This window comes from Elephas maximus, chromosome 6 (assembly GCF_024166365.1).
Source record: "Elephas maximus indicus isolate mEleMax1 chromosome 6, mEleMax1 primary haplotype, whole genome shotgun sequence".
Classification (NCBI taxonomy): Eukaryota; Metazoa; Chordata; class Mammalia; order Proboscidea; family Elephantidae; genus Elephas; species Elephas maximus.
Window position 1 is genome coordinate 117,910,824 of NC_064824.1, and position 16,102 is coordinate 117,926,925.

The following is a 16,102-nucleotide window of genomic DNA, read 5'->3' on the forward strand; positions in this document are numbered from 1 at the left end:
CCTTTTCAAATGGAGAATAGTTGATGGTATAAGAGGATATGGCCTTACTCCAAAATTCTAGAGTTTTAGACTGTGATAAACTTACTAGAGCTTGCAAGAAGATTCACAGCATATCTTGTCCTGCTACAGACACTTCCAATACCAGCGAGACCACTGTTAGTTGTTGTTAGGTTCTGTCAAGTTGGTTCCAACTCATAGCGGCCCTCTGCACAACAGAATGAAACACTACCGGGTCCTGCACCATCCTTACAATCATTGTTATGCTTGAGCTCATTGTTGCAGCCACTGTGTCAATCCATCTCGTTGAGGGTCTTCCTCTTTTCTGCTGACCCTGTACTTTGCCAAGCATGATATCTTTCTCCAGGGACTGGCCCCTCCTGACAACATGTCCAAAGTATGTAAGACGCAGTCTCGCCATCCTTGCTTCTAAGGAGCATTCTGGTTGTACTTCTTCTAGGACAGATTTGTTTGTTCTTTTGGCAGTCCATGGTATATTCAAAATTCTTCTCCAGCACCACAGTTCAAAGGTGTCAATTCTTCGGTCTTCCTTTTTCACTGTCCAGCTTCCACATGCATTACTATGACCACTAAACTATAGTAATTAAGTGAAAGGGCTGCTAATATTGCAGCCTGGAACTGCTGCAGAAACTTCCCTTGCTTCAGGCCATACCGGAAACCTGATGGGTTGCTGGTAAGTGGGTCAGGATAGCACATTCAAATGTGTCATATGGTGCCTCAAATTCCAAAGAGGCCCACTATGTAACACCTCTTTTTTATTGTGGTAGATGAAGCGAGGTGAACCAAGTTCTCTCTTACTTTAGAGAAGTCATCTCAGCGTACCACAGACTATTGGACCTCTAGAAACTTCACTAATATGGCAGGACTCCAAACTTTCATGAGGTTCTTCTTCCATCATCTGTCATGCATGTATCTTATTATGGCATCTAGGGTATTTGCTATATCCTACTTACCATATCCAATTAGTAAAATGTTGTTGTTAGGTGCCGTGGAGTTGGCTCCAACTCACAGCGACCCTATGTGTATCAGAATGAAACATCACATGGTCCTAAGCCATCCTCACAATAGTGTTTGAGCCCATTGTTGCAACCACTGTATCAATCCATCTTCTTCAGGGTCTTCCTCTTTTTCAAATAATGGACTACTGTGAGGGTCTTCCTCTTTTGAAAGTAATGAACCAGTATGATTTTCTGTGGGATATAAAAGTAATAAAGGCCTTTCCAGGCCATATTTTTACAGAAAACAGAAGACTTGACATGGCCCTAAAGTAAGACTGGGTATACTGTTGTCTCTGCCATGTCAGTGCAAATTGCTTCTGATTGTCTTTCCTGATAAGAATGGAAAACAAAGTATTTTCTAGATCAGTGTTGTCTAGTAGACATATAATGTATAATTATACATGTTATTTAAATTTTTCTAGTAGTTACATTTAAAATTTAAAAAGAAACAGAGGCAAAATTAATTTTAATAATGTATTTTATTTAACCCAATATATACAAAATATTATTTCAATGTGTAATTAATGTAAAAGTCATTAGTGAGATATTTTGTATTCTTTTTTCATATTAAGACTTCAAAATCCAGTGTATATTTTACTCTTACAGCACATCTCAATTTGGACTAATCATGTTTCAATTGCTCAATAGCTACATGTGGATACTAGATACTATGTAGCGCAGTGAATTCTAGATCAGTGGTGCCTACCAGGTGCCAAGGGCATTGTCAATTTGTTTTACTAAAGGTAGTATATCAGGAGCCAGAGCGGCAGTTATCATCATCAGCTGACCAAGTTTAGGATAAACTGCAGTTATTTTCCAAGATCCAACTATTTCATAGGACAAACAGACACATTAAATGAGAATATGACAGGAAGAGTCACCTCTGCATCTTTCAAGTCCTTGGTGGTGGTCTTAATCTCTGAAATTCCCCTAGGAATGCAGAATCGTTTTTGGTACACTCTTTTGGAAGGGGTAGGTAGTTCCAGGGTCTTCCACTGGGCCATTCTTGCTAAAATAACCTTCACTTCACAGCTCAGGGAATCAATGCAGAGATTCTGCCAATTGCTAAGTGTATCTATTCCCACTATACATCCTGAGGCTGAGGAAATTACCACAGAATGAGTCCACAACCCCACTGGACTACTGTATGGTAGTTAGGGACCACAACTCTGTTCATTACCTGAAATCCATAAGTTCTCACCCTGATGGTGACCACAGTGGTGGTTTGGGTCTTTAGAGACTAGCCCATGTTCAGAACCAGTTTCTAATAACCCTCAGAATGTTTGTGTATATCCTTTTCCCCCAACACAAGCACCTTTGCAAATGGCTACAGATCCTTCTGGGAAAGACTTGGAGGAAGATTCACTTTGTACAGCTTAAGGCCATATTGCCAGCCAACCAAGGCACACCATGTCTATGAAGTGGCTTAGCCCTGGGAATTTGGAAAAGACAGAGGGTTCCTACTAGGACAAGAGTACTGTCTCACATAATCCACCTAGCCCTTTTTCAGAAGAGTTCCAGTGCCAATCTGAGGCTCTGGAGAGGCAAGAAGGAGGCATTGCTTCACTACTGCTAATCCAAGTTTATTCTTTATTACTTCAATTTATTTATTTAAATATTTTATTGAGTTTTTGGTGAAAGTCTGCACAGCAAATTAACCCCCAAAACCCCAAATCCTTTGCTGTTGAGTTGATTCCAAAGCATAGCAACCCTATAGAACAGAGTAGAACTGCCCCATGGAGTTTCCAAGGAGCGCCTGGTGGATTCGAACTGCTGACCTTTTGGTTAGCAACTGTAGCTCTTAAATTAGATTCCCACGTAAAAATTTCTATACATATTGTTCAGTGACATAGGTTACATTTTCCACATTTTGTCAACATTCTTCGTATTTCCGTATTTCCATTCTGGTTGTTCTGCTACTCCTTCGATTTAGGTAGATTTAGTCCTCCTGATACCAACTCACATGTGTGAAGGGACTTATTTGTATTATACGTCTTCCGAGTTAAGTGGCTTGCCTGATGGAACAACTATCCCTCACCAAGGACTAATTCAACCATCCAGTAGTGCTGGCCAGGTCATGCTGAGACCGAAGAGGTGCTTAGAGATGTGGTACCATGTTTGCTCCCTCTAGGCACCTCCTCTTGAATGAAAAATACTGGATAGGGGCCAAGAAGAGATTTTTCTTCAGTCCCAGGGCTCCTAAAAATATTCTAGAAGTAGTCTTGCCTCTTTAAAATTTTTTTATATATAAATGGAATCATATAATATGTATTTTTTGTCCAGCTTCTATCTCTCTGCTGTTCTGTGACACTAGTTTATTCCTCTTCATTACTATATTTCATTCTATAAATATGCTACAATGTATTTATCCATTCTGTTGTTGGTGGACACTTAGGTTGTTTCCAGTTTGGGATTATTATGTATAATGCTGGTATGAACATCTTGTGCATGTCTCCTGCGGTTCCCATGTGAGATTGGGCACTACAAATTAATAAGGAAACACGAGTAAACCCATGCATACCTTGCTTATTGGGTAATCTAGCCCTGCTGTCCTTGCACCTGTGGCTCTGCCCTGACTTTCCCCACTTCAGGAATGGTTACTGGAAGGAAAACAAGAAACCAGTCTGTGGAGGTTAAGACTGCGTGTCAGCTTGACTGGAACGTGATTCTCAGTATTTCGGCAGTCCTATAATGTTGTGATCACTTCCCTGTTGAGATCTGATATGTGTTCACCCCCATGATGGGATCCGCTGTGAGTAGCCAGTCAGTTGAAAGGGAGTTTCCTTGAGTGTGTGGCCTGCATCAAATATAAGTGGACATTCTGGAAAGGCTCAGGGGCTTTTTGCTTGCACTGGATCCTGCAGCTATCTCCTACTCTTCTGACCTCTGGTTTTTGGGACTTGAGCTAGGAGCTTACTTGTGGCCTTGCCTGCTGAATTTGGGATTCATTGATCTTCATAGCCTGTGAGAAAGAGCCCTGTTCTCTGACTGGCCAATCTTGGATTTGCCAGCCCTTGCAACTTCGTGAATCAGAATAAGCCTCTACCCTGACCCATGGACTTGGGATATTCCAGCATCTACAGCCACGTGAACCATTTCCTTGATATAAATCTCTCTCTATATATATTTATACAGTTTACTGATTTTGCTTCTCTAGAGAACCCAGCCTAAGAAAGGGTCTTTTATCATCACCAACTTGCTGTGCCGTCCTCACTCCCACCCTCTTTTATGGCCCCACTTCTCTCATTTAAGAGGCTCTGGCCAGTTCCAGTCCCCATCCATCCTGCCACAAGACAAGTTCACAGAAAGAGTCTTCATGAAAGTTCACTTTAATGATCCAGATTTGGGTCTTCTTAGAAGCGCCCTTTTGGAGGGCAATGGGGAGGGTGGTAGAATCTTGTGTTCTCAATCAGCTACAAGGTTGCAGCCCACAGTGGGGAATGGGTCAAAGAAGCCCTAGAACAAGAAGGACCAGGGATTTGGAATTATATTGTGGGGAGGCAGCCCTTTCCTCACTTACTCTCCTTCCCGAAATGCATAGCAGGCTGGAATGACAGCCCAATTTGAGTAAGCCTTAAATATAATGACTCAGCCCACCAACTGAATGCCTGTCCTCTTGGCTCCTTCATATAACTCCCCTCTTTCTAGTGATTTTCCTTTAGGTGTGGGGCTGGTGAAGAAAGAGAGTTCCTTGTTTGCATTCTCAGAAGCACCACAGCAACCAGTCCCCACAGGCGGGTCTGTCACTTAGCTCTGATTATGTTGCCCCAGCAACCAATCCAGGCTCAAGAAACCCAGCTGCCACATGACGGGAGTGGGGAGCAGTTTCCTTGGAGAGCCTGAGGGGCTGGAACATCACTGAGGTGCAGGCTTGCCTCTGGATGGAGTGCACAGCCAGCTGGGGTGCTCAGCTCCACTGCCACCACACCAGTCCAAGCCACCTCAGACTCCCATGGACCAGGTTCATCTCCTTACAAGTCTATCAATTCTCACTCTTGCTCTTCTCACAATCCAGGCTCCATTACTAGGATGGCCTTTTAAAATTGGAATCACATTATGACATTCCCTTCCTAAAAATTTCCTGCTCACTTCTCACTGCACTTAGAATTAAATTCAAACCACTTATCGTGATCTATGCGGCCTTGAATGGTCAGTCCTGGGCCTACTTCTCCAACCTAATTTTCCACTACTGATTTTTCTGTCTATTCCTCTAATGCATGGTATTCTCAGGGCACTTGTAGTTGTAATGCTTTCTTCCTAAAATGCCTTTCCTTTATGTCTTCTTCTGGATGCCACCTTCTCATCATTTAGGTCTTAGTCCAAGTGTCACCTCCTCAGAGAGGCCTTCCTCAATGAGGAGGAGTCTTATATTTGGAATAGCCCAATCCCCACTGGAGTTTTTGAGAGGAAGGACAGGGGCTGTGTAAGGGAAAAGGCTGGGAATCAGGATACCTGTGTCTAGTCTTGGCTCCACCATGAACCCACAATGCAGCCTTGAGTAAGCCTCTGAACAGCCTGGGCCCCAATTTCTCATTTATAAAGATAGATAGAAGTATTAGGTGAGTGGTTTTCAATTTGGATTCTGAAGAGTTCAAGGGCTCCAACTTTCTGCCTCAAAGCCTTGCCCAGGTGACTTACCCAAGGAACAAAACACAGCAATGGGGCACTGTGTGTTAGGGATTCTGGATTACCCTCTCCCATTTATCCAAAGGAGCTTTGCTATCACCTGTCATATACAAGGGAGTGTGGTGGGGAAGTGGGGAGTGGGGCCACATGCAAGATTCTTTTAGCCAAAAGGAAGACCTTTTATTTAATTTTGAAAACTCTGCAGTCCCTTCAAACTCAATGCCTATGCATCATGTTATAGATCATTTCTTCCTTAGAAGCTCCCTGCACCTGCATCACGTGCTCCACCCCACCCTGACTGGTCATATGGATACTCACAGGTAGGCTGGGAGAAAGACAGGAAATTGGGGCAGCCTCTGATTGAGAAAGGAAAGTTTTTTTTTTTTCAGTTTATCTGTTCACACCCCAATACCCATTCCCTCCTTCATACTCACTCACTTCATTTAAAAAGACTCTTGGTGAGTCCACCCTCTCCAGCAAAACTCAGCCCCTCACCTTGACAGGGTTGGCCGCCTTTTGTTTCAGGGCCTTCGAAACCACTTTGGAGGTAAAGCATGGATCCCTCTTCACCTTGATCATTGGGCTCTGTGAGAAGGGGAGCCAGGGGTCAAGAAGGAGGCAGAAAAGAGAGAAAGAGATGGAATCCAAAGGCAGGGATTCAAAATTTCTGAGAAGAAACATGAGTGTCACCTTGGTGAATAAGAGTCGAAGTTTCTCCTGTTGCTTGCCCCTAGAAAAGACAAGGATGACAAACAGGACCTGGAAAATATTACTAGTGGATCATGGGATTGTTCCCTGCTGATCTCAAGCAGGCCCTCAGAATCATTCTTCTCATAATGCTCCTGGAAGCTCCTACCAGCACTTTTCATACCCATTCCCTTTCCTGTTCCATCTGCCCACCAGACAACATGGACAGACCACAGATCTCACACACCTCACCCCGGTGGTTTTGGTGGGAAAAGCTGCCTTTGCATCCCTCAAGCAGGGATCCAGGGGGTGGAGTCTGGGCATGTGTTCCATCTTCTTGGTCATCACATCCTGGGTGATGTCATCCTTTCATAACAGTCCTGCAGGATGAAAGGAAAGGGTGAGTTGACACCTAGGGACTAGAGTGAGGTCAACACTTCCCCTCTCCCTAAAGTGCATATAGGAGCACATATTGTGGAGATGAGATGGTGTATAAAAGTTGCATATCACAGTGCCTGGTATGTAGTAAATATTCAATTAGAATTATGATAATATTCTCTTTGCTGATTTAGTTGATGCTACTGTGAAGGGTTAAATGAGTTAAAGATGTAAAGAGTACTTAGGAAACTCTACAGCAGTGGTTCTCAAATGTCAATGTGCAGCAGAATCTTCTGCAGAGCTTCCTGAAACACAGATTGCTGTTCCAGCCCCAGAGCTTCTGGTTCGGCAGGTCTGGGTTGTTGTTGTTCATTGCTGTCAAATCAATTCTGACTCCTGGCAACCCCATTTGTGAAGAGTAGAACTGCTTCATAGGGTTTTCAAGGTTGTGACATTTCAGAAGCAGATCGCCAGGCATGTCTTCCGAGTTGCCTCTGGGTAGGTTTGAGTTATCAAACTTTCGGTTAGTTGTCCGATGCTTAACTATTTAGGGTTTAGGAATTTGCATTTCAAATAAGTCCCCTGGTGATGCTGATGCTGCTGGTCTGGGCGTGCACTTTGAGAGCCACTGCTCTAAGCCATTATACATATATTAGACATTATGATTATTAGATACGAGCTCAAGGCAGATCTCTTGTCTGAGATCTCTTGTCTCCCACAATCATGAAACTCTGTTCTAAAGAAGGGTCAGTCACCTGTCCCCAAGGGACTCTCCACCCACCTTTGGTCCTCGCTGTATTTGTCATACGATTTGCCCTGATGTCTCCCCAAAGTTTGAGGTGTGTCGTGTGTGTGTGTGGGTGTGTGTATTCTCCTGGCTTAGAATCTCAGGATTTCTGACTCTGGAAAAATTTCTGGCTGGTCCCAAAGAGTCAGGTGCTGATCTCTTCTAGGGTCTCCTTCTAGAAGCCTCTGGTAGGCCCTTCAGGGTGTTCTGATGCAAGCAGCCCATTTACCCAGACTCCACCTTTACTCCTGTTTTGTCCCTCTTCCATGAGGTGAGTATGACAGAAAAGTTCAGGTAGAGACATTTGGGGGAGGATAAAGTCTGTCCTCAGGTCATACAGTCCCTCACTGCCCACCCCCATAACTGACCTGGCCCCAGTACTTCTTCACCAGGTCCCTCAGACTTACCTTGGGGAATAATCTGCTGGAACACATCTTGCAACTGCCAGAAGACTGGGGTGGTAAATCTTTGGAGGGGCCAGAGATGCCCCAGTCCCACTTGGCCCTGTCCATGTAAGGGTACGATATTAGTATCAGCAAAGAGTTTGGCCAAAAGCCTTCCAAAGTCCCAGTTAAAGAGAAGCAGATTCCCTCAAATGTCACCTGTGGATCCCCTGGTCTCTCTGTCCCCCCACCAGGCTCTTTTTACCTTTCAAGTCTTACTCCTCATTTTTCCCATCCCTCGTCACCACTTGCCCTGTTATTCAGCCCCTGGGTCTTATTCACGCTTGATATCAACTTCCAGGTAAGCTCAAGTTTACAAGCAAAGTGCAGCCTGTGGAGGTTCAGGAGAACAGAGGCCCAGAAAGATATACACATGGGATGGACAATCAGGTGGTCAGGTGAGGTATAGGGAAACAGGTGAGCTGAATATTAGGGAAGAATTTGAATCCTGGAAGGGTTAGGGAAGAGGTCTGGAACCCTTAGAAGAAAGAAGTATTAGAATGTATAGGTTTGAGTGTCTAGGTCCTTTTCCTGAAAGCCACAGTTAGCCCAGCTGTGCATTAGGGAGAGGGTGGGGAAAGGAATAACCCCTATACACACCTTCCTTTTTCCAGGTAGATAAGGTGGGGTTGGAGAAGAGTCCATTTTTTCCTATAGTGGAATTACAGCAAGTCATTATGGACAGGTACTAAGAACTGGGAATTCTCTTCCCCAGTTAAGTGGGTCCTGACAACAATTTCCTGGTTTCTGGAAGGAGTGGAACCTCCAGCATTCTACCAAGACGGAAAAGAGTTTCGGGGAGAAATGGTTCTCTGAGGCAGCGCTCCCAAAGCTGAGAGGAATGAGCGGTACACCTGGCATCCTTAGCAGGAACCGGGATCTACAGCGCGGCTGGCGCTCTCCATAGTGCTGAGAAGTGGGGGTAGCCTGAGTGGGGGTGGCTCTGGGAGGCGAATAGAGTGAAACTTCTCCACCTGGCAAGACCATATTCTCCCTTCCCTCGCCCGCCACTAGGCCTCCTCCCACAGTTCTCTGAGAGCCCTCAGCATAGGCCTCTAAACCCAAGAATCAGGGTGGGAGAGTGAACATCAGACTAGGAGACTGCAAGCTTCCCCATCCCCCACGCCCCCAGGCTCCGGAATTCTGGAATCTGCACAGTCTGTCTCTGACCGTGAGTCAGCGCGGATCTACCTAGGTTGGTGCAGGTGGGAGCGGGAGGAAAAAGGATTGACCCTCTCCCCACCACCTTCTTTAGCCCCAGCTTTGCCTTTCGCCTTCTTATGGGAAATCAGATCGCAGGCACCAGGCTCTGTGGGCTGTCTCTCAGCCCAACCTTCTCCTGGGAGCCAGGACCCGGTACCGGAGACCCCTGCTCCCGCTGCCGAGACATCCTAGGCCCCTACCGTTCTGTCAGAGGGAGTCATCTCTTCCCTAGCTCCTCCACGCACCTCGATTCTCCTGTGGCCTCATAGGCCAGTTCTACCTCTCTCTGCCCATTTGTCTTCCCTTTCTCCTCCGGAACCCCCGATCTTCCCCTGAGCAGGCTTCTCTTAGGTCCAGACCCCATAAGCCAGACCCCATCCTGAGCCTGCAGCTCTTCCTCGGAGATGCTTTCTGCATTTCTCTATTCTCGCTTCCTCAAACCCCCCCCCCTTTTTTTTTTCTCTTTGAGGACCGCTCACCCACTTCTCTCAGGATCACTCCTTGGCCCTGCCCCCACGCCCCCAGGTTTCCTCCTGACCGTTGGCACTGATGTCGCTGCAGCCCCCCGGGGGGCTATTCAGCAGTAGGAAGCAGAGGAGCAGCGGGAGTTCCCCGGGGCGCCCAGGCCACCGCCGACGCCGTATCCTACGAGCTCCGTGCGCTCGCTCCGTGGTCTAAGTCGGGGAAACTGCAGCAACATTGGCTGGAGACGCTGAGAAGGGACTGTCGCTTCTCACTAGCTAGCGAGGCGGGATCTGCATAACTCTCCCTTGGCAATCAAGGAGGGCCAATCAAGGAGGTAGTGACAAGAAGCCCACCCCTGGCTCTTTACCCTCATCAACCTCCCACCTGGCTTTAGAGTCCCTTCCCTGCAGGTGCCTACCTAGCCCCAATTCCACCTACTCCAGGTGCCTCATAAAATTCCCACCTTGTCCTGCTCCTTTTTGACACAAGCCCTGTCCCAAGTACCACTATGTCTACCCTAAGGTTGTTTAGTCCCAAGGCTGGCAAAAAGGATTGCAGTTGTGGGAGTTGGGGGTCTGAGTAAGATACACCAGTTGGAAGGCTAACCCCAAAGTGAGGCAGAAGTATATAAGATGTGGGTGTGAATTGTATCTCCCTCACATATTTATTATGAGGATTACATAGAAACAATGACTGGGCAGTGTTGTTGTTAGGTACCATTGAGCGCGTTAGGACTCATAGCAACTCTAGGCACAACAGAAGAAACACGCCTGATCCTGTGCCATCTTCACAGTCATTGCTCTGCTTGAGCCCACAGTTGCAGCCACTTTGTCAGTCCGTCTTGTTGAGGGCCTGTCTCTCTTTTGCTGATCCTTTTCCAGGGACTGGTCCCTCCTGATAACATGTCCAAAGTACTTGAGAGGAAATCTCACCGTCTTGGTTTCTAAGGAACATTCTGGTTGTACTTCTTCCAAGACAGACCTGCTCGTTCTTCTGGCAGTCAATAGCATATTCAGTGTTCTTTGCCAACACCATAATTCAAAGGAATCAATTCTTCAGTCTTCCAGGGCCTTTTGACTAAGATCAAGTGTAATGACTGGAGAGTAGGCACTCAATAAACTTAGTGTTTTTTTTTTTTTTAATTGTTAGCCTTAATGCTGCCTTTATGGTCCCTGGGTGGTACAAGCAGTTAAGAGCTGGACTATTCACCAAAAGGTTGGTAGTTTGAACCCACCCAGAGGTGCCTCGGAAGATATACACTTTGGGAACCACCTACCAGTGGGCTAGTGTGTAAGATTTCTCAACCCCACATATGGCATTTCAATATTTTTTCACTAAATGAAAAATTCAAATTTTAAGAAAAGTCTAATGTCAAAAATGTCACTAATTGTTAAGTCTAATAACTTAACAATTATTGACTTTTTGCCACAAATACTGCTTTTTCTTGCTGAAGTATTTAAAAGTAGTTTACAGACATCATGACATTTCACTCTTAAATAAAACAATATGCATCTCTTAAAATTTAGCATAGTTTCCTACATAACCACAATATCCTTATGATGCCTGTGGTAGCCTGAATCATGGCCCCCCAAAGGTACCCACATTCTGATCCCTGGAACCTGTGACTAGGTTACCTTACATGGTAAAAGGGATTTTGCAGATGTGTTTTAAGTTAAAGATTTTGAAATGGAAAGATTATCCTGAATTATCTGGATGGGCCCAATGTAATGACAAGGGCTCTTATAAGAAGGAGGCAGGAGATCAGAATCAATAGTAGGAGGTGTGATGTCAGCTTTCAAGGAAGATTCAAGGATGGGGTCACGAGCCAAAGAATGCAGGTGACCTCTTGTGGTTGTTGTTGTGTGTTGTTGAGTGGATTCCGGCTCATAACAACCCTATGCGACAGAGTGGAACTGCCACCACAGGGTTTCCTAGGCTGAAATCTTTACAGGAGGAGATTGCCAGGTCTTTCTCTCACAGAGCACCTCGTGGGTTTGAACAACCAACCTTTCAGTTAGCAGCTGAGTGCTTAACTGCTGGGCTAGGAGAGCTCCTTAGGTGACCTCTAGAAGCTGAAAAAGGCAAGGAAGTGGATTGTCTTCTTAAGCCTCCAGGATAAATGCAGCAATGCCTACACCTTGATTTTTGAATTCTGCCTTCCAGAACTGAAAGATATATGTTCATAATGTGTATTTATGTTGTTTTAAGCCACCAAGTTTGAGGTAATTTGTTACAGCAGTGATCAGAATTTAATACAACACCTAACAGAATTTACAACAATGTTCTAATTCATAATAATTCTCTAATACTTCTGGATACACATTCTTTATCAATAAATGGTTGTGAATATTTCCTCCCACTTAGCATTTCATTTTAATTTTCTTAACAGTGTCTTTTGAAGAGCAGAGGTTTTTAATTTTGAACTCCAATTCAACAATTTTATCTTTTAGGCTAATGCTTTTGTGTTCTGTCTAAGAAACGTTTTCCCGAACTCGTGACAATTCTCTCCTATGTTTTCTTTCAGAAGCTCAATTATGCTGACCTAATAAAATCAGTTGGAAAGCATTCCTGCTTCTCTTATGCTATGAAAAAGTTTGTGTACGATTATTTCTTCCTTAAATGTTTGAGCCTGGAGTTTTCTTTATTAGAAAGTCTTTTATTCCGACTCAACGGCACTGGGTTTTTTTTTTTGGGGGGGGGGTTATAGCTATTCACATGTTCTATTTTCCCTTGTGTCTTTTTTGGAAACTTTTTTTTTTTAAAGACATTAGTCCATAACATCTAAGTTACCAAATACGTTAATATAAACATGTTCATAATATTTCTTTATTATTCTTTTAATAACTGTAAAATTTAAAGTGATTTCCCTTTTTTCAATACTGAGCATGATAACTTTTATATTTTTTTCTCTTTTTAAAATAAGTATAGCTAGTTATTAGGAGCCCTGGTGGCACGGTGATTAAGAGCTCAGCTGCTAACCAAGAGGTTGGCAATTTGAATCCACCAGCTGCTCTTTGGAAACCCTATGGGGATGTTCTACTCTGTCCTTTAGGGCGATATGAGTCAGAATTGACTCAATGGCAATGGGTTTGGTTTTGGTTTTGCTAGATATTTATCAATTTCATTTATCTTTTATAAAAAACAACTTCTGGTTTTATTGCTTTTTTTCTACTGCTTGTCCATTTGGTCATGTATATTTAATCAAACCAAGAAGCACATTCCTCATGTGCGTTATTGTTTGTTTTATGTTGTTGTTGTTGTTAGGTGCCGTCGAGTCGGTTCTGACTCATAGAGACCCTATGCACAACAGAACGAAACACTGCCCCGTCCTGCGCCATCCTTACAATCGTTGTTATGCTTGAGCTCATTGTTGCAGCCACTATGTCAATCCACCTCGTTGAGGGTCATCCTCTTTTCCACTGACCCCGTACTCTGCCAAGCATGATGTCCTTCTCCAGGGACTGATCTCTCCTGACAACTTGTCCAAAATATGTAAGATGCAGTCTCGCCATCCTTGCCTCTAAGGAGCATTCTGGCCGCATTTCTTCCAAGACAGATCTGTTTGTTCTTTTGGCAGTCCATGGTATATTCAATATTCTTCACCAACACCACAATTCAAAAGCGTCAACTCTTCTTTGGTCTTCCTTATTCATTGTCCAGCTTTCACATGCATATGATGTGATTGAAAATATCATGGCTTGGGTCAGGTGCACCTTAGTCTTCAGGGTGACACCTTTGCTCTTCAACACTTTGAAGAGGTCCTTTGCAGCAGATTTGCCCAATGCAATACGTCTTTTGATTTCTTGACTGCTGCTTCCATGGGTGTTGATTGTGGATCCAAGTAAAATGAAATCCTTGACAACTTCAGTGTTTTCTGTGTTTATCATGATGTTGCTCATTGGTCCAGTTGTGAGGATTTTTGTTTTCTTTATGTTGAGGTGTAATCCATACTGAAGGCTGTGGTCTTTGATCTTCATTAGTAAGTGCTTCAGGTCCTCTTCACTTTCAGCAAGCAAGGTTGTGTCATCTGTATAATGCAGGTTGTTAATGAGTCTTCCTCCAATCCTGATGTCCTGTTCCCCTTCATATAGTCCAGCTTCTCGTATTATTTGCTCAGCATACAGATTAAATAAGTATGGTGAAAGAATACAACCCTGACGCACAACTTTCCTGACTCTAAACCAATCAGTATTCCCTTGTTCTGTCCGAACAACTGCCTCTTGATCTACGTAAAGGTTTTACAGGCTTGTCTAATCTTTGGCTGAAAGGTGGACTTCAGGAGTGGCTTCAGTTTTGAGTTAGCGAGGTGTCTCAGGCCATAGTCTTGAGAAGCTACAAATTTTTGCCAAGAGAAGGAAAGAGCTCAAAGAAGCACTGAAACTGGCGGAAACACAGAATTTGTAATTTGCGTGTATATATGCTATGGGACTGTCCCTCTGCCATGTAAACTCTCTCTCCCCCAAACACCAAACAGATTCTAATTTCAGTCTTGATTGGGGCAAACCTTGAAGCATAGTGACTCAGTAACACCTGACAACTGGCCTGTCCTTGGCTCCCTTGTCTGATCCTCTCTCCAACACTAATCTCTCTCTTAGATATAGAGCTAGTCAAGGATCCTAAGCCTGGAGAATAGCAGATTCCTGTTTGCATAATTAGCAGTACCATGACAACCAGTTCTTAGAGTGGGGATCAGTCACTTAGTGCTGATGATGTCACTCCAGCAATCTATCTAGAAAGAAGAAGCACAGCTGCCATGGTGACAGGTATAGTCAAACAGTGAGTTTGCACAGAGACAGGAGTAATGAACTCAGATGGGAGAGATGTTAGGAAGGTCAGAGAAGGTACTACAGAGGAGCAATGTTGAGCTCAGACTTTTCAGATTAGATGGGCAAGGTGTGTTGGGGGTAGTTACAGAAAGAAGGACCGGCATATATAGAGACCCAGCAATGTGAACCATCTGGGCCCAATCTGAGAAACACAAGTGGGACTGGATTGCTAGAACACATTGAGAGACAGGAAAGAGAAAAGCCTTCAGATGAGACAGGAGAGGTTGGTAGGGGGCAGGATCTCAATGGCTATGTGGACCAGATAAGGAGCTTTGACTTTTCCCTGTAGGTTGTGAGGACATTAAATAATTCTATCCACACTTGGTGGAAGCAGGGACACCGTCTTGTTCGCCATCGTATCCCCAGTGCCTAGGATACAATCCAGAGATAGTAACAGTAGCAGCAGTAGATTGTCCTATTTTGGATTACAAAGTTTACCAAGACAAAACTTGAGGCAAGGATTGGGTGCAAGTGATTTTGGTGGCGGGTCATCTCAGAAAGCTCAAGGGAGGGAAGGGGAAAAGTCAGAGAGGAGAAAGGAGGAAAGTCAACAAAGAGCATGTCAGTGAGCAGTTTCCACTGTGGGCAACTGGGCATCAGCACTGCTGGGGACTCCCAGAGAACCATGTAGATCTTGTCTCAGATTTATCCCACCAAGGAAAGTGTATGCTGGAATATTTATCTACGGAACTCAATCTTTAATTGATTGAGAGTTGTCCCTGGGGACATTAAATCCCAGACATTCCAGGACTAATGGATGTATAGGTAGGCAAGTTCCCTTGGCAACCCAGAAATCTCACAGGGCGAGAGTCCCAGGGCATGCTATAGGAAGGTGTCACCAGGTACAGAAACTGTCCACCTGCAGCTGCAGGTGAACTCAGAGGTAGGCCAGAGAATATGGGTCATGGCATCTACTGAGTCTGAATATGTTATATGTCTGACTTTCTCCCCTGACTAATCTTCAATTGCCCTGAGGGAAAGGCAGGAACCATATATTACTCGCAGTGTCCAGGCACAATGAAGCACAGGTCTCTACAAATGTTTGTTGAATGAATGAGAGGAAAACGTGTGATGGGAAAAGGGTGAGTGGATGATAGGGATCAACCTGGCTAATAACAACTGTTGTTGTTTTTATTAGGTGCTGTTGAGTCAGTTCCAACTCATAACGACCCTGTGTACAACAGAATGAAACACTGCCTGGTCCTGCTCCATCCTCACAATTGTCATTAGGCTTGTGCCCATTGTTGCAGCTACTGTGTCAATCCATCTCATTGAGGGTCTTCCCCTTTTTGGTTGACCCTCTAGGTATAAGTAAATATGACTAGGTATAATTTATACTAGGTATAAATAAGAACTAGGTATAAGTAAATATGACTAGTTGAGCATTGTGTTTAGGTATGTCTTTAGGTGCAAGAATGCAAGCTAGAGGACATGCTTTGGTGGTATCATTGAGGCTATATTACCAGAGGAAGGTTTATTAATTTTTCTGGATTCTGCAAGTGGGTGGGCTTAGTACCTGCCTATGTGCTCCCATTTGTGAGAATCAGATGAGGTAAGTATGAAGGTACTTCAAGAAATATAAAGCTCCTGGCATGGGACGTGTTGGAGTTTGATTGGTGTTGAGCATTGGTGGCTAGATTCCCATTTCCCAGGCAACTACTAACCATAGGT